Source organism: Anolis carolinensis, chromosome 3 (genome assembly GCF_035594765.1).
Source record: "Anolis carolinensis isolate JA03-04 chromosome 3, rAnoCar3.1.pri, whole genome shotgun sequence".
In the NCBI taxonomy this organism is placed as follows: domain Eukaryota; kingdom Metazoa; phylum Chordata; class Lepidosauria; order Squamata; family Dactyloidae; genus Anolis; species Anolis carolinensis.
The window spans coordinates 222,057,246-222,076,035 of record NC_085843.1 but is presented as its reverse complement, the minus strand read 5'-3'; the positions used below and the strand labels follow the sequence as shown (position 1 = coordinate 222,076,035).

Below are 18,790 nucleotides of genomic sequence, written 5' to 3'. Positions count from 1 at the left end.
CTCATCCTGGTTCCACTTGATAAAAGTAAATATGTAAGAAAAGGGGGTGCTTATTGAGGCTTTTCTTATCTGTGTTGTCATTAATTTCCTAAATGTCAATGTTGCTACTACCGGTATATGTGCAGAGTGCAAAACATATGTGGTTCCTATGTTGTGTGCTTCCAGTCTAATAATACATCAGCTTCAACACTAGAAGAGTGAGACATGATATGGCAGACATAAAGGTTATAAATAAAAGCACATTCTGTTGTTCAAATGTGTAGACGTTTACAAGTCTGGAAATAGTATTTGAAGTGCCCATGGGCTTCTAAATCTATAAATTCAAAGTTATTTATTTTCCAGTTTTGGAATACGGTATGTGGAACTTGTTTCTGCAAGAAAGCCTTTTCAGATGTTGGTCTGAAAAGAAAGAATGCCTCATTAAAACTAAAACCGCATGATAATGTAAATTGCCAACAGATTTCAATAGAAGCAACATTGATGGGAGCAACAGACAGGCCTAAAGACATGCTAAAATCTTTGTTTGGGCTAGAGGACTACAGCATGTGAAAGACTTTCCCCAGATGAGGGTCTCTCCTCTGACTTTAATGGATTGAATAAAGCAGTGGTTCCCAACCTGTGGGCCGCGGCCCAGCAGTGAGCTGCGAGCATGAAAATCCAGTCTGCGAGCCTCCTTCCTTTTTATTTATTTTATTTTATTAATTTTATTTCTGCTCCTTCCTGCAGAGCTGACCATTGCATTGGATAGACCACATCAGCTCTAGATTATTAAATATGGTTTTCTGTGGGCGAGCAGATGGTGACTACTGGATGGCATATGTTCTGTTTCAGAAACTATAAAGGATGAGGGGCAAAGTAAAAAAGTAGAATGGAAGACATTATAAACACTTATTCAAGCTTATTGGTAAAAGACTTGACACTCTTTAAAGGCATCAGAAAACAAGGAACTGGGATACGATGTAGGGTGTCACATTCTCATTTTTTTCCGATTTGTCACCACCTTGTTTTTGAACAAATGTAAACAGGCCCTTGAGGAGGTTATGAAGTCATCCTCAGGAATTGTTAGTTTATCAGGAATGCAAATTATTATTGATAGTACGGTTGTAATGTGCATGCTATGTGCTACTATCGCTATAGTACAACATCCTTATCCACAGACTCAATATCCATGGTTTTACTAATCTGTGCTCCAAAAGATATCCTCCTGGAAGGGTTTGTGGACCTCTCCAGGTCTTCCAGTACTTTTTTATAGTATGCTTCTGGCTCAAGCATTGTCAAAATACATGTTCGCTTTACCCATGATTTCAGGTATGTCTTGGATTGTGTCCTCCATGGATAAGGGAGGGGGGTTGTGTTGTACTACATTTTCTTTTATCGTCTTCTGTAACTTATACAACAGTGTACTGTTATATTGCTATACTTGAGAATGGAGCATTGGGTAACTTGTAGTCATTGCAGGTTGAGTCCTCTCCCTGCTTGGGCCACTAGAGGAACTAAAACAGAAGTCCTATCTATATTCATGCTTCACACAAAAAAGCATAATGAGTTCCAGCAAAAAAGGGAGAGAGAGAGAGAGAGAGAGAGAGCGAGAGAGAGAGAGAGATGTGCTGATCTAAATTTATTGATCAGAATGGGTGGAGGTGGGATTGGCGTAAGTAAGATCCCAAGAAGGAAAATATGAAAAAACATGGCACAGAAGTCCATATTAAGGAATTCCCATTGAATATTGTCTGGTGTCATCCTGGCTTAAGGATAGGGTTTTACAGACACTGGAATGATTTCCTTTATCTTCGAGATAAAGGTAAATCCTGTGGAGGTCAGCAGTTTATGCAACTTCTGACAAGGAGTAAATAAGTGGCTACATTTGATCAGACCTTGTTGTTCTACCAGAGTCTTAATTTACTTCTTAAATTCTTGGCTGCCACTTTTTTACAACAAGTAACATAAGACGACATTTGGCTGACTTGCATTTTTAACGGCACAGATGTTCTTTTGAAAGTCCATATCTTTGTGTCAAAGACAGAACGCTCCAAGTAGAATACAACACAGTTTATTGAGGTTACAGAACTAAAAATTGCCCGTAGGAAACAAATGACTAGGCAAACACTTGTCTTCAGTGTGAAAAGTAACAAAAATAACTTCGTTTGAGTTTAAACAGTTCAAAAGAATAAACCGGATTAAACAGAAGTTTAATCCGGATTAAATCAAAGGTGCTTACTTCAGCCTGGCAATTAAACAAACAAAAACTGGTTAACAAAAGGTCAAAATGAACACAAAACCCAGCAGCAGATTCCCCTCTGCTACTCAAGAGCTACAGAAGTAACTCGGGCTGTTGCTCCTCCGTGCAACGGGCGAAAACCAGGTCCAGGCACATCAATCAGGGTAACGACGGTCAGCGGGGTCCCAATCCGGTCCGAGGTCGAAAGCCAAACGCAGACGTCTAAGGTTCCACAAGTTCCACCGATAGCCACAGAAGGGTTAGTCCAGAGTCGTAGTCAGTCAGTCAGTCCAGCGTCAATCCAGAGTTGGCAATAATGTCCGTCAAAAAGACGACGGAGGTCCAAGGTATACAGCAAACGAATCACACCCGTCTTCAGGAAGTTCCCCAACAAGAGCCCAAGCGTTCGTCCAGATTACCTTGCCCAACGCAATTAGCCATTGGTTCTAAACCCCATTTTATGCCAGTTCATAACTCCTCATCGCTGTCAGCTGCTATCCTAATTCCAGGTGCCTCCTCATCATCATCCTCATCAGAACTAACACACCTTTGACTACGCCCCACAGCATCCCCAGCTGTGGATCCCGTTCCATCCCTCCAGCCCGTCCACGGGTCCGATCCTGCAACCCGCCAGTCGCCTCCCATGCTATCATTGCCAGTGGCACCCAAATCCTCCCTCACACGAGTCCATTCCATGTCATCCTCCTCTGAGCTAACCATCTCTTCCTCCATTCCCTCGGTAAAACCCTCAAAGGAATCTTCGTCAGTTGGTTCTGCAAATAAGTCCCGGAGCCGCTTCCTTTCACGCTCCTCAAAAGAGTCTGACTCTCGAGGAGTCTTACGACCTCGTCTCCTAGTATCGGAGCCAGAAGGCTCAACCATAACACTTTGTGTCTTGTTGATTTTAAAAAGCCTGATTATTTAGAGGTTGGATAAGGCCTTCCAGTAAGGCCTTATCATATATGCTGTTGAAATATTGCTTGGATTTGTAACATATTTCCAGTTAATGATCCCCTCCCAAATAGAATCAGGCTCCATACATCAACATAATTCAGATCATATTACTGTATATATTAACTACAGTTAGAAAACAGAAAGTTGGCTACATAAAGAACAGAAGATTCTAGAGTGAGCCAGATCATATGTTAGACTCATCTGTCACATTGTATGTCTTGTAGTTGTATGGTTTGTCTTCTGTATCCAGAGATGCAGTCATGTATGGCTTGCAAATGTGCTTTTTTAAATTCCAAAAGAAAATCTTAATTTTGTCCTTTTTATATAAGACACTGTTTTACTACGCTATTGTATATAATGGGACTTGAACATCCACAGATTTTGGTGTCCACAGGGGCTTCTAGACCCAAATCCCAGTAGATACCAAGGCCCCACTATAATTCTCAAACTTTGGTTCTCTGTATGTTTCAGACTTCAAGTTCAGAAACCTCAGACAATTTGGCCAGTAGTCAGGGATTCTGGGATCTGAAGTCACCTGGAGGTCCAGAGTTTGAGAATAATCACCTTATAGGACAAAGAATGTAGAAGTTGTTCAGCATGCCATGTACATCACACTAAAGCTTGACAACAGCATATGGCATGGGCAATCTTTTTAGAGAGGGGGCCGCCGGGCAGGCCTGGAGGTAGGGGGGGAGGCCAAGGGTTGGCATTGGCATTGGGGGTGGTTGAGGCCAGGGGGATTGTTGCTCTCAGTCATGGTGTGTCTTCCTCTCCCATCCTTTTGGCATAAGTATTACCGTGTCCTTTTGACAAGAGGATGGAAAAGGAGGAGGGCTGGAGATAAATGCCCAAGGGGTCTCATCTGGCCCTGCGGGCCTTGCTTTCCCCATACCTGGAATATATGGACAGTTCTTGTTATATACATGTTGGTTAATGCCAGTGGAACCCCCAATAGTGCAGCTGCTGAGCTGCTGAACTTGCTGACCAAAAGGTCGGTGGTTCGAATCTGGGGAGCGGGGTGAGCTTCTGCTGTTTGCCCCAGCTTCTGCCAACCTAACAGTTCTAAAATATGCAAATGTGAGTATTTATTTATTTATTTATTTCTATCCCGCTCTTCTCACCCCGCAGGGGACTCAGAGCGGCGTACAACATATATTTAGGCAAAAATGCAATGCCACATTATACAAAGCAAATAAAACATAACAAAAAATCAATAGAAACAATCAACATATAAATATAATTTAAAACCATTAACATTAAGATATTAAAACATAAACATATAAAAACAGCATCTGGGTACACCTTCCCCCTCCCCCTTCATGATCTTAATGTCTTCTTTGACTCTCTTGGATGGACTGGGCCCTTGCCAGCATCCTCCTTTTATGCCCCAGCCTCAGGAGGCAGCAGGTGTTTCGGCTGGGCCTTGCTTCAGCCAGGCAGTCAGGGCCAGAGTCTGCAAGGAGCCAGTCACCAGGAGCTGAGGTCAAAGGCAGCCTGCAGCAAACAAACATTGCCCTTTCCTCCAAGCTCCACGTTGTAGATGTTCCATGGCTGTCTAAGATGGTGCTGGGTAGAGCAATAGGTACCGCTCCAGTGGGAACGTAACAGTACTCCATGCATTCATGCCAGCCACATGACCTTGGAGGCGTCTACGGACAACACCAGGTCTTTGGCTGAGAAATGAAGATGAGCACTGACCCCAGAGTCAGACACGATTAGGCTTAATGTCAGGGGAATAACTTTACCTAATGCCAGTAAGCCTTATCAGTGTTCCCCCACCCCCCGAGTAGAAAATACGACATAACAAATAACAAATAAAGAAATACTGTTATGCTGATTTATTTTTTTTTTTAAAAAATACAGTTCTCAGAATCCTATAGCCCATGACTGTGGAGCTCTGCCAGCTGGAATCCAAAAATGTAATATTAGCAGGCTCTATGTTTAGCTTGCTACTGATACAATAACGTTGGCCTAGTTGTGTGTGAGCAAGTTACGCAAGACCGCAAAACAAGTACAAACCAGAGGCTGAATTTGATTCCCAAACAACAGTTTGATCCTGCATTTGTTCCTGCAACAAAACTCCCATTCAGCAGAAAATAAATAGGTGAATCTTGGAAATGGGTAGCTTGCCAACGAAGCTGAGTTAGGAGTTTGGACATATTAAATTACTTCTTTATGTCCTCATTTATTTATTTTTTGCATGGACCCCCTTTTGTCTCTAAAGTATTAGACAAGACACACAGAGAGTACATCTTCCCTCCTGGTCCACTTTGGTAATTAATCACACAGAAAACGTTTATATACCTTAGTACAGTATCATCTTGTAGCAGTAATTTGCTATTGAGAATGTTACATTATTCACTTTTCTTCCTGTTCTGCCCCCCCCCCCCCCGCCCCAAGTAATAAACTAAAGTAGTGCTACTGTTATTTCAGATTTAGGAGAAAAAAGAAAAAAATAATAACAAAGTTAGGTGCATTCAGAAGCAAGGCTGCTATTCTATTCACTTGCTGCAATATAAGCCCACTGAAACCACAAGGTTTACTGTGGTGGATCTGTTCTAAAGTGTTATTGTGGAATATTCTTGTGGGTTATAATGTGGAGATTTCTATATTTTCAACCTAATTCCAATGGAGGCATACACACATGTCTTTGTGGGTGGGGTTCACCTGATTATTGTGAACTCAATGATAATTTTGCACAGTCCAGATATGTCCCCCCCCCCACTCTAGATACAGGGAGTTACATGAAAAAAGGAAAGGTTAGTCTGCAAAAATCCCACATCCTTTATTTTGTTTATGGGTTGGGATGCTAATTCACATACTGCATACTGTTAGCAGTCATTTTATGATCTGAGGGAAGACAACTGAAACAATTTGTAACTGTTTATCATGCTGATATTTACTCTCTCTGTGTGTAAGCATATGCATGCATACATACAGAGTGTAGAGTAACCTGTCCAATCATGGCAACCCCATTGATTTCATAGGGTTTTCTTAGGCAAGTATTACTGAGATAATGGTTTTGTCATTTCATTCATCTGAAACATAGGTTACAGCATCTGGTAATCATTGGCAATCTCTCGTCCAAGTACTAACCAGAGCTGACTATACTTAACTTTCAAGATCAGATGGGATCTGGTGTCTTTAAGTTATTTAGATGGACCTACTGTAATGTACTCCACTTCTGTTCCCTCCTCCCTCAAAAATTGCCATTCATCTATCAAACTGCTGGGTCATTAATTCATTCTTTGTTTACCTCAAACTGACCTCAATTGTGAAAATTGACAGGCCGCACCAGGCTTCTTTTGAATATGTCAAATGGTTTTAATTTGTGTGATTATTGTAGTCTAGTAATACATACAAATATTGAAGAAGGCCACCAGGACCTATTTCACAGTTGGCTAGGTTTGAGGAAGGTTCTTTTTGTTTCCCATCTCATGGAATTATAATGAAAATAAAAGTACATTGCAAATACAAATACAAAATACACTGGTATTTACAAATTATTCAATGTACTAGTCTGGCTGTTGACTGCATTCCTTTACAAAAATAGTCTGCCGGACAAATGAAAACTGTTGGCACCTTTTTGTTTTATTTTGAACCATTTAGACAGTTACCTAATGTGCCTTGGAACAGGAGATGTGTCAAAAATATCCTGCAGTTGCATCACCCAGTCATGCTTGCATTTCCTCTTAACTGTGCAAGGCATGGAAAAGTTATCCCATATTCAGTTAAATTCGTTCAATGATGGAAAAACAGGCCCAAGCATCATTCTGGATCTGAATGTCCAATGTTCCTGAGAGGTTTTTCCTAGGGCTTGGCAAAGGCAGGTTCACGTAAATTTCATCCATGGTTTTTCTCATTCAGCTTGGAATTCTTCCACTGTGATTGGAGGCTTTGATTCCTGTTGACACAGTCCATTGCTGCAGCCAAATGTTGGGATGGTCACACAGACACATAAGTATATGAGAGAGCATATGAGGACATCTGTGGATGAATCCTGTTAGTATTCAGAAGTTATCCACATAAATCCATCATTTATCCAACAGACGGGAGTGTTGTGTATATGCAAAATACAGTATTTCATCCCCCTTTGGAGTCCCAAGGGAAAGAATTCGGTAAACCCTTGGCTCCCATGCTGAATTAATATTAGTTGCCTTCCCAGGGAGTAATTGGTGAGATTTATGGTTCCAGTAGCGGATGTTGAAAAGACCATTATTTTTTCTGGTAACTTTTATATACCTGAGTTGATACTTGGACTGAAAATGAGGCATGGTTTTCCTGGAAATATACTGTGTATATTCAGTCAAGATGCATTCTGGGATATTTAAATTTGGTTCGCCAAGAGCATGACAATGGGTTGATTTACCTGAAGGAATTTGTTTCTTAATGTTGGTTCTTGCCTCCCGAAAGCTGGTGTGGTGGCAGGAGAAAAACAGAGCACACTGCTTGCTTTAAGATAGTAAAAGAGCAGCAAACATCAATTCCAAATTAGCTTGATGGAACAAGCGTCCCATTCAGTGGTTTCTCTGAGCCCTTAGTATGGGGAGGGTGAAAGAAGACTGACAAATAGGAAAGGACTCAGTTCACCCACTCTCCTTTCCCAAACAGCCAAGGAGCAGTGTGTTGGGCACACATTTTACATCACAGACGTGCAGGAATTCATTTCAGAAAAATAATCTTCAAAACAAAACAAAATGTCTTTGAAACCAGCAGACCTGGCCTGGAAAAATACTTTATTGAGACACAGATGCAAGCTTGTGGTTTACATTTTGCCCTGAAGGCACAGCAGGAAAAAGTGTGAACAGAGCAGCCAATACTACTGTTATAGGAAACAGAAAAATTGAAAATCAGCCAGGCACACCTATATGGCATTTAATTAAGAGAATACGAAGGCATGAGTCTTCTGCTTCCAGGCCAACTTTTGGCCAATCAATAGATTTTCCATTCATTCCTGGTGGCCTGAAAACTATTGTGCTTTCACTCAGTGCCACCCACAATCCTAATTCTAGGATATTATCTCACAGGATTTGCATTCAGTTTAGATTTTTCATTCAGTTTAGAAAATAAATCTGGGAGCAATTAGATATTTTTGTCCCCAGGGGTCCTTTATCACTAGGCAATTATAGTACTGTGATTGCATTAACTGCCTTGGCTGCATCTTGTGGGATTCTGGGATTTGTAGTTTGATGAGACTACAACTCTCTTGCTGAAAATTTTATAGTTATGAAATGAGTTATTTTTTCTTCCAAAAAGGGATTTCTATGCCCAGTACCCCTCCCCCTCCTTCATTTTACCCTCTTGAAATTTAATGGAGATGGTCACGCCTCCCTCTTGTCCCATAACCCTTCCCCAATTCGAGATGAAATAGTTGGCTTCCATGGTGGTTTCCTTTCCATTGGTTTACTTTATTTAAAAACATTGAATCTTTCCTTGATGTTAAGTCAATATTTTCAACTCTGATTGGCAGCAGCACACCTAGAATTTTAGGCATGGATCTAACCCCACCAGGAAATCCCTGGTACTTTGGTGACCTCTCAACTAAGTGACTGTCCTTCCTGAGTTTTAGAAATCAAATGAGATCCAATGCCTTGAGTTTCTTCTAGGCCAGTGGTTTCCATCCTTTGGTTCTCCAGGTGTTTGGGACTTGTACTCCCAGAAGTCCTAGCCAGTTTGGCTAACTGACAGGGATTATGGGAGCTTAAGTCCAAAATATCCAGAGGACCAAAAGTTGGGAACCACTGCTGTAGATTATTGACTGCTGGTACAAGCCAATTTTGAACAAGTTAGAATCCAGGGCTCTGCTGGTATGCAGGCAGAAATTAACCAAGACAAACACCTAGCTTGTGCCAACTATTTTACTTAAAGCAGCACTCATTCATTTGGCTGTTTCAAGGTCCAAGTTGAAAACATAAAGATAGCACACAGTCACAGATACAAAACAAAGACATAACAAGGAACATACTACAAACACCAGTTCAGGAGCAAGAGTACACCGTAGTCAAGATTGCACTCTGGGAGCCACATGCCGAGGTTTCACTGATTAATGTTCAAGAGACCAAAGCGTAGTTGTAATTCCAAAGGTCAAGCCAGAGAGTCCAGAGTTCAAGGGTGATCCAAAATATGTAGTCAAGAGTCAGTCCAGGGATTCACAGTACATCAAGGTTCACAAGGATACCAGAGCAACAGAGTTCACCAACTAGATGCCCACCAGGGTTCAAGTATCTTCAAGATACAAGGTTCCAAGAGTTCACAAGACAAGTCAGAATACCACAATCCATGCAACCCAGGAAAAAACTGCCAGTATCCATGGCTAAATATGGCAGATAATTTTCTCCCCAAGAGCAGTCTCTAGCCAGGCTCTTTTTATGCAGCTGATCACAACTGCATTCTATCTCTGCAGGCCTCCTTCCAGCAGAGATTTGGGTGGAATTCTTGAGGTACATTATGTTTGGGAGAAGAGCAGATTATTAATTTGCCTGTGTACCAATTTTTGGCTTTTGAATAGGATTCATTAAAATGCTTCCATGGTAGGTAGAAAACAAACAAAAGTGATGTACTTCCCCATTTTGTGAAAGATTTAGGAAATAAAAGACATAGATTATTCTTCAGCATTATCTGTTATAGCTCATATGATTTTTCGTTTAAGTATGTGGGCGTGTAACTCTTTAGTAATTCATTTTTAATGCATTTAAGTAATTTTTCAATTTTCTTCCCCCAGCGACATACAGTTATCTTCAAAGACGGTACAATTTTTGAAGACTATTTGCACTTCAGAACTTAAGAAAAATCCTGCATTTTATTTTATATTTGAAAACAATAGTAATATCTAAGCAAGATTTTCTCAAATTTATTTTCAGTGCAACAAGTCTATGTAAGTGGAGTTACTATTGCAGGAAATAGAATTGAGCAGCTATGAAATGTTCATATTTAGTAAGTACCTGTTATGACATTGAATGCTTCTGATGCTCTTGTGAACTATATATAGGTAATAACAATGCCCATTGGCACACTAGATGGGAAGTGTTGCTGTGGCATGGTAGATCCCAGTACACATTGACCCACTCTTGCTGGTGCTCCAGTATGCATCTTCATAGATCATTAAGAATTGATTTTTTAATACAATAAGCCCTCCATTCTCATAGGGATTGGAGGTGCAGGATCTCTGCAAAAGTGCAAACATTGTGAATCTCAAGGTTCTCCAGAGCAACTGGTCAGCTTCAATCATAACGTGACCAGAGTTGTACTGGAGGACCCAGAGATAACATATTAATCAAATCCATGAATAATCAAACATGCAAAAGCTAAACCTGCAAATCTTCCCATCCCCAGATTGCAGCTACCTTGTCAGGAATGCTGTTCATCTGTCAGAGCTGGAGAAAGATCAGCAAGAGGAGACATAAGGGAATTTAGGAGATGGACTCTGTGGAAACTCAACATGCCTGACCCAAAGTCTGACCTTCCTTGAACTTCAAACAGCCAGGAAGAAGAAAAAATGCCAGAGCATAGCTATGGATTTCATGAATGTAAGGCCACCATTGTTCTCAAGTATTTTGATTTCTTGAAAGTATAACCCTTCCACCCTTCCCACTCCTATATCTTTTCCTTTTTTTGGATAATGGCCACTTCCCCGCTTAGTTTCCTCTATGTACAAAAGTGGAAACACAGAAACAAAATGATGTGAGGCTACTGCTTTCTCAGGGGAAGGTATTGCAAACTCTAGCTTTGCCATTGTTGGTCTCAACCTCATTGATCTGCTTCCCCCCATATTCCTAAATTCAGTAAAGCTTGACTGAGTGCATAGCTGTCTGCATCCCACCCTTTGCTTCAAACAGCCCTTATACAAACTGAGTGAAAACCTCTTTTCTGGCATGCTTTTACAGTACAGATCATTCCCATCTCTCCTCCCACATAAAGATCTCATCTGCTCATCCAAGAACCCACATGAGTCACCAGAATATACACTCAAATAGAGTGATCCAGGGTGATTATGGCTTGGGTGAGGGACAAAGAAGCTCTTTCCTTCTTTCTCTGACTCACTTGGGTGGCTGTGGTGGGAGAGTGAGCCATGAAAGATTGACATTATTTCTACATGTGGTTTTGTCCTTGTTTTTATTTGTGAGCATCATTTTACAGGAGTCGGTAGTCAAGTCTCTTATTTATTGACCCTTCAGGATTATGATGACTTTTCCTTCAGACAGCTGTTAGAGCAGTGGTTCTCAACCTAGGGTCCCCAGATGTTTTTGGCCTACAATTCCCAGAAATCCCAGCCAGTTTACCAGCTGTTATAATTTCTAGGATTTGAAGGCCAAAGACATCTGGGGACCCCAGGTTGAGAACCACTGTGTTAGAGGAAAAAAGAGCTTAACCTAGGCAAGTAAGCATTACTCTTGCCTTGATTTTGAATTGTATTTTTTGCTCAGTTTCTGATGTCTACTTAGTCTTTCACATCACTGGGGAAATATTCCATTCCCCCAGAGATCAATTAAAATAAACTTGGTATCTTTCATAGTGGGATTCTGCACATATCTACTAAAAAACAAACAAAATTGCATTTGTCAAGATGTCTAGGTAAGCATAATGCCACCTTATTTTAAGCAACCTTCTTTAGTAGCCCCCATCAGTTCATTTTTGTTTAGATATGGTGGATTATAGTCACCATCATCCCCATTTAGCAAGTCCAACTGTAATGCTAGTTGGGATGGGATGAATTGTATTCTGATATGTCTAGTGAGATCCAGTTCTACTGCTTTTTTCATTCCAGGAGTGACTTGATAAAATGCAAGTTGCTTCTAGTGTGAGAGAATTGGCCGTCTGCAAGGATGTTGCCTAGGGGACGCCCGGTTGTTTTGATGTTTTTACCGTCCTTGTGGTAGGCTTTTCTCATGTCCCTGCATGGAGCTGGAGCTGATAGAAGGAGCTCATCTGCACTCTTCCCAGGTTGCATTCAAACCGGCAACCTTCAAGTCAGCAACCCAACCTTCAAGTCATCAGTCCTGCCATCAGAAGGGTTTAACCCACTGTGCCACCGCGGGCTCCTAGTTTTACTGTTTAAATGATGAGACATCAGGAGGACATTAGAAACAAAAAAGCTGATCTATGGTATTTCCCAGTCAACCTATTATTGTTGTTTCCATTTATATATTTTCTTTCTCCTAATAATGGGACTAGAGGCATCTCACAACATATTTCAAACAATGAAAATATAAAACTATTAAAAAGCATTAAGAAAAGTATAAATATATTATTCCTTGCACTGCGATGATTGCAAATTAATAAAGGAAAAGAAGAAAGTTGTAACGTATTATCTCAGCCTCAGAGGAAGCCAATGCCAATTTCTCTCTGATCCAATCTCACCAGGAAAACTCTTTGACAGGTTTGCCTTAGGGTTGCTATAAACTAGAAATAACCTGCAGACACACAGCAACATCAAATGCTGGCTTTTTGGCAGAGAAATTTAAAAAGGGCTTTAATTGGCTTAAGATTTTAACTCAAGGGAAATGCAATCATGATTCCAGATGTGAGTATTGTATTCCTAACAGTCCATTTCTTCTTCTTTGAAATACTGAAATAGTCTCAACCAAAAGAAGAGGACAACTTTGACTCAACAGAGTCCTTGTCAAGTCAAGATCATGGATGATGAAGCAACAGCTCCCCCTGTGGCCGGAATTGAGCATACCCTCATGAAGCTGGAAATGTTAAAATTGCCTCTGTATGTGTCTATATTGTATGTTGTTTGTCTTATGGCATTGAATGTTTGCCATATATGTTCATTGTAATCTGAGTCCTTGCTCTCCCTCTCTCTTCTGTTTGCGTATTTATTTATTTATTTACAGTATTTATATTCCGCCCTTCTCACCCCGAAGGGGACTCAGGGCGGATTACAATGAACATATATATGACAAACATTCAATCCCATCAGACAATCAACATACAATATAGACACATACAGAGGCAATTTTAACATTTCCAGCTTCATGAGGGTATGCTCCACAGGGGGAGCTGTTGCTTCATCATTCACAAGTGACACTGGGTGCTGGACTTCCTCATTCCTTTCCACATGCTGCTGGCAGTTTTATGGTGTTGTAAATTAATTAAATTAGCCTCCCGCATAAAGCATACCTAAATTTCCTAGTTGACAGATGCAACTGTCTTTCGGGCTGCTTAGGTAAACAGCAAGCTGGGTTATTTAATGGTCGGGGCTTAACCCGACCCAGGCTTCGAACTCATGACCTCTCGGTCAGTAGTGATTTATTGCAGCTGGTTACTAAAATATAAAATATATAAAATATAAAATATATTTAAACTATAAAGCTGAAATAGCAACCCGAGATAACATTATAACTGTCAGGTACCTCCTGCCCATTTGATGATCTCTTTATAGCCTTTACAATGCTTAGGCCTTTGCAAATCTGACCACCATCTTCTTCATGTGAACTGTTACACTGTCATGATGAATAGGTGATACCGTGTGAAAACCGAAATAGAGAAATAGGTAAGAGACTGGGAAGTATTGTTGAAAGCTTTCATGGCCAGAATCACTGGGTTGCTGTGGGTTTTTCAGGCTGTGTGGCCTTTCTAGCAGCATTTAGAGAATGCTACTGGAACATGGCCATAGAGCCCAAAAAACTCACAGCAACCCAGACTGGGAAATGTTGGGCATTGGAGCTGGGAAGGCTTCTTCCTAATCTCCCATACTTGTAGAAATGGTAGGTAGGGGAAACAGCTGCCTCAACAGTGAGTTATGGGCTATTAGACAACAGAATCCAATAAATTAATCCTCTCTTGCTTCCCTATTTAAAAATTCCTAAATCAAAATATCCACTGGACAATTCTATATGTTTCAGGTATTCCCACTGACATCATGTAAAGCTTTGTGTTTTACATATATGTAAAATCATAGAACATTCCTCTATAATATGAGATAAAATTACAAAATCTAGCAATATCTGTGCATCTTCATTGGAATAGAAAACAAAAATAGCCACAAAATGGGGATTCAGACCCTTAACTGTTAGATAGCAGACATAATTTCCCTTTTAAAAACATTGCACGTTTTGTTCTTTAACTGATGAAGACAAGCGACTTTTCTTATAGAAGCCGAATTATTATACACGTTTATTTAGAACTAAGCCCACTAACTTCGATGGGGCTTCGTCTGGGACCAGTGTGCAAAGAACTGCAAGCCTTAGGTCGATTCAATGGTATTTTTTTCTGAGAAGACATGCATAGATTGCACTGTTAATTATTCATAAGAGACAGTCACATGTACAGTGTATTAGATTTCCTGTTTTGTGCAATTCATATGTTCTGCTGATGCTTTGAACAGCAAATTGAAGCCGTTTTAACTGCATATGCTAGAACATTACGATTTTGCACCTACATAACTAATACAAAAAAATGAATTCCGATACAAATGTACACACACAGCACATATTTTGTACAGTTTTCCTGTTCTTATCTAGCCACAAGAACTAAGATAATGAATTCCTGCTCTTGGACTTTTGCTGTCTTACCTATCTATTCAAAGGTTGCAAAACTTTGTCTTCATCTAATGGTGGTGGTGGAGGTTCCTTCTTTGGAAGTTTTTAAGCAGAGGCTGGATGGCCATCTGTCAAGGGTGCTTTGAATGCAATTTCCTGCTTCTTGGCAGGGGGTTGGACCGGATGGCTCATGAGGTCTCTTCCAACTCTATGATTCTATGATTCATCATTAGTCATTCCAGTAAAGTCACCACAAGTGAATGCTACTATATATCTGATGTTACTGGGGAGTAGCTCCACCCTGGGCTTTAGGTTGAGCTTTAAAGGAACTAGCTAAGGTTCTGAGCCCATTTGGAAGGACAGGATTTGGTATTCTGAATGCTTTTGTTTTGTGAGGCCCCAGGATTTTTTGGCAGAGAAGGCTGAAGATAATATAAAATGACAATATCCATGAATTCATAGTATTGAGCCATGGAAGTTAAAATGGTGTCAAACTGCATTCATTCTACAGTGTAGATGCAGCCTTAGTTTCAGGAAGGTGAGGCAGAGTACTGCTTTGTGGCTCTCAAAAACCATTGTTGCTGTGGTAGCATGCCTTCCATTTCTAGTGTCCCTAAGGCAACTCACTCATGGGGTTTTTTTTGGCCAAGATTTGTTCATTTGCCATTGCTTCCTTCTAAGACTGAGAGAATATGACTTTCTTCTAGACTCAGAAGCATGTAGTATTCAAGAAACCTATCATGGAGTGGCTCTAGCACAGTGGTTCTCAGCCTGGGGTCCCCAGATGTTTTTGGCCTACAACTCCCAGAAATCCCAGCCAGTTTACCAGGATTGTTAGGATTTCTGGGAACTGAAAGCCAAAATCATCTGGGGACCCCAGATTGAGGATCACTACTCTAGCAGAACAATATGGCTGGGTTATAAAATGTTGAGCAGGTAACTCATTCCTCCATTCATTATGCCTAAATATTGTTTTGTACCGTACTTGTTGGTACAGTGTTTCTACCTAGATCTTCCGCCACATTCTCAGGTCTTGAATTACAGTCTAGTCTCAGAACTTGAGAACTCTTTCTTAGCGACAAGGGGCACATCATAACCCTGATTGTTTTACCTGAGAAAATTAATCACATGTAAACCGATAATATAAACAACTCAGTTCCTCTGCTAGCAGAGGTATTATTAGAGTTTCTTCAAAGAACTGTACATGTTTTGATGCAAATTGAAATCATGAAAATGTATATTTTTTAATCTGAGCATCATTGCCTCCAGGGATGCTGTGTGGTGTGGGAATTATTGTCTCATACCCCAGATTTCCTTGCAGAGCAGGGGCTTCTTTGGCTGTTGCTGTTTTCTCTCAATTTCTCTTATTTTTACCATCATTTGTAGCCCATGGTGCCAGTCATTACCAGTTCTGGGTAGGGTTGACAAGACGGAGTTTGTTCTCATTTCTTCAGCAACATTTAACATAGTACAGAATGTCTTTTAGAAACCCAGGAGTCTTCTACATTGTTCAGTTATGGTGATAATATCCCATATTAGTTGCCATAACAATATTTAAAGAACTCATGGGATTGGCACTTGGATGAGTGGTATGAAGTCTCAGCTAAACCACAAATTTTGGGATGACACAGGATGCAGCCGCAATAGTTGAAATGGAATCATAGTGCTGTGATTATGTTGTATGGAGCTCCAGATCATCCTCAGCTGTGATGGACTGTATTTTCCATAGTTTTATATCCAGCATGGCAAATGGCATAGCTGGCTGTGGGATAATGGGAGTTATAAGCCAGCACATCTGGAGGCTGATGTGAAGTTATAACTTGGAATAAACAAAATCCCACCTGTCGTTTTCTGATGCCCTCACTATTAACTGAAAAGCACTGAACTAATGCTCGGTTTTGGAATCCCTGTTACTCATTTTTTGTGTGCTTCATAGAAATCAGTGCCAATTCTGTTATATTAATTATGTTACTTACAACTTTATAAAATTACATCCCAACATAAAAACCTGTTATTTTCATTTAGGGTAATTTTATGACATTGATTCTAATCAGATAAGAGTGATCACATTTTCACTTTTTATATTGTCACATGTATCCCTCTGCTTCACTGCCATCTTTTCTATAGATTTTTTTTACTCTGTGGTGGGTGGCAGCGTGAAGTGTGATGGATGGCAATGTGAAAAGGAGGGAGCAGAAGAAAAAGGAAGCCTAAAGCTCTTACAGGTGTGTGCTTTTGTGCTCTCTATACTGTGAAGCTTCTTGGTGACAATCAGCTGATCAGGTCTTGGATCCCCCTTAGCCCCCTTCTGTGCATTAGCTTGGAGAAAAGAAGACAGGAAATATGATGGCTATGTTTTAATACTTGAAAGGGTGCCATGTTGAGGAGGGGAGAAGTTTATTTTCTGCTCTCTGAAGACTAGGACACAATGGAGCAATGGATTCAAATTTCAGGACAAAAAGATTCCATCTAAACATTAGGAAAAGGTTCCTAAGGGTAAATGTTGTTTGGCAATAGAACATTCTTCCTTAGAAATGCAGCGGAGTCTCCTTCTCGGGGGGGGGGGGGGGGTTAATCAAAGGCTGGATGGCCATCTGTTGGGAGTACATTGATTGTGTGGTCCTATATGGCAGAGGGTTGGACTGAATGGGCCAGTTCTATGATCTTTAGGCTTGCTGGCTCTTGCTTTTGACCTTTGTTCCTCCTTGCTTCCCATTTCCTCTTTCAGCCAGCTGCCCATCAACAGCACATCGGGTGATTTTCCCTTCTCTGCTTTTCTTCACAATATCCTCTCCATCTGCCCTTGCATATTCTAGATATTTCTGTCCTACTTTTTACATAGTGTTTTAACAGTGTGGTATGTCATGGTCTGGTTGAAAATAAGGACCTTTTTCTGTGATGGCTCTTAGCAGTAAAAATAACACAGCTTCAGATGATATTTTTAAGTGCTGTCTAGCCTGGTCCTTTCTTTGGTATAATGTCATCAGCAGAGTCAGCGAGAGACAACATTAGCAGGGATGAAGTGATGAAAGGTGTTAGAAAAGGTGAATGAACAGGAACCTGTTTATGACTTCCAGAGTCTAGTGAATTAATAAGCTCTGACGGGTCTACTTTCGATTGGCAGGAGCATGTGCTTCCCTAGTCAGAGGCTAGGTAACTTCCCTTCTTTGCTTGTTTTAACATGTGCCAAATTTAGCAGGGAAGTCCTGTTACCCTGCTAGACCCTGTCTGATCCTATTACCAGCAGCTAATTAATGCTCAAGCTACATGGAGCCTGTCATCACTCCAAGATTCAACAATGTAACAACAGTGTCATTGAGTAGAGTAAGCAGAGATGTAGATTCCATTGTATAGCAAAGTTTTTCTGTTTTTGGTCATTGAAAGGGAGAGTTTGATGGTTTATGAAGTGGGAATGAGAAGGTGTGAATAAATAATATACCCCCGTCCCTGTCCCCATCCCCCACACACACATTTGCAAGTTTTGCCTTTTGCAGATTTGATTATTTATGGACTTGATAAAAATTTTCTCTTGAAATCAAGATCCTCCAGTGCAACACTATAGTTAGCATCCACTTCACTGAGAAACTCTAGGTCCTCCAGTGCAATTCTGTTGTCATCCCCCAGCATAAGTTGACCTCAAAGCCATGCTGTAAGATGTAGAGATTCCTATACAGATGTTCTCTCGGGTTAAAAAAATAGCATTTTTTAAATTTGCCATTTTACATTTTCACATGTACCCCTAACTCCAGTAAACTTGGAGGGATGGCTGTAATTTTACAGCCATGCTTTCTTCTCACTTCGAGAGTTTGGAATACTGAGTCACTTCGGAAAACTATGACTTCATTTCTCCCAGCCTGCCACCAGCTTTTCTTAGTCACCTGCTCTATGAAAGATACTTCTTTTCTTGCAGGATGGCTCTTAGCCATGTGCAGCCTGCCTTGACAGCTGATTTGTTTTCCTTGTCTCTCTCATTTGTGCCTTGATTTATTTTTAAATTGACATTTTTTTGTTTCTACCTCCTCCTGAAGACAGCATTCTCATCACATGCATTCTCCACAGAGACAGCAAGAGATGATAATTTATCATTATCCTCATTAGGTGGGATGGTGAAAGCACATAGCCGCAGGGAAAGAGG

The 18,790-nt window shown here is 40.6% G+C and overlaps 2 protein-coding genes across 3 annotated transcripts in view; both read left to right on the top strand.

Moving 5' to 3' along the window:
• aifm2 (apoptosis inducing factor mitochondria associated 2) overlaps positions 1-18,790 on the top strand; it is a 105,185-nt gene that overhangs the window by 6,453 nt on the left and 79,942 nt on the right. The window lies entirely within an intron of this gene.
• The window catches only part of chst3 (carbohydrate sulfotransferase 3), a 63,237-nt gene that overhangs the window by 6,475 nt on the left and 37,972 nt on the right, over positions 1-18,790 (top strand). The window contains exon 2 of one of the 2 annotated variants that reach the window (XM_008106635.2): positions 10,505-10,698. The exons of the other annotated variant lie outside the window; for it this stretch is intronic. The gene's annotated coding sequence lies outside the window, so the exon portion shown is untranslated. The remainder of the gene's footprint in view (positions 1-10,504; positions 10,699-18,790) is intronic. 2 annotated transcript variants of the gene reach the window in all.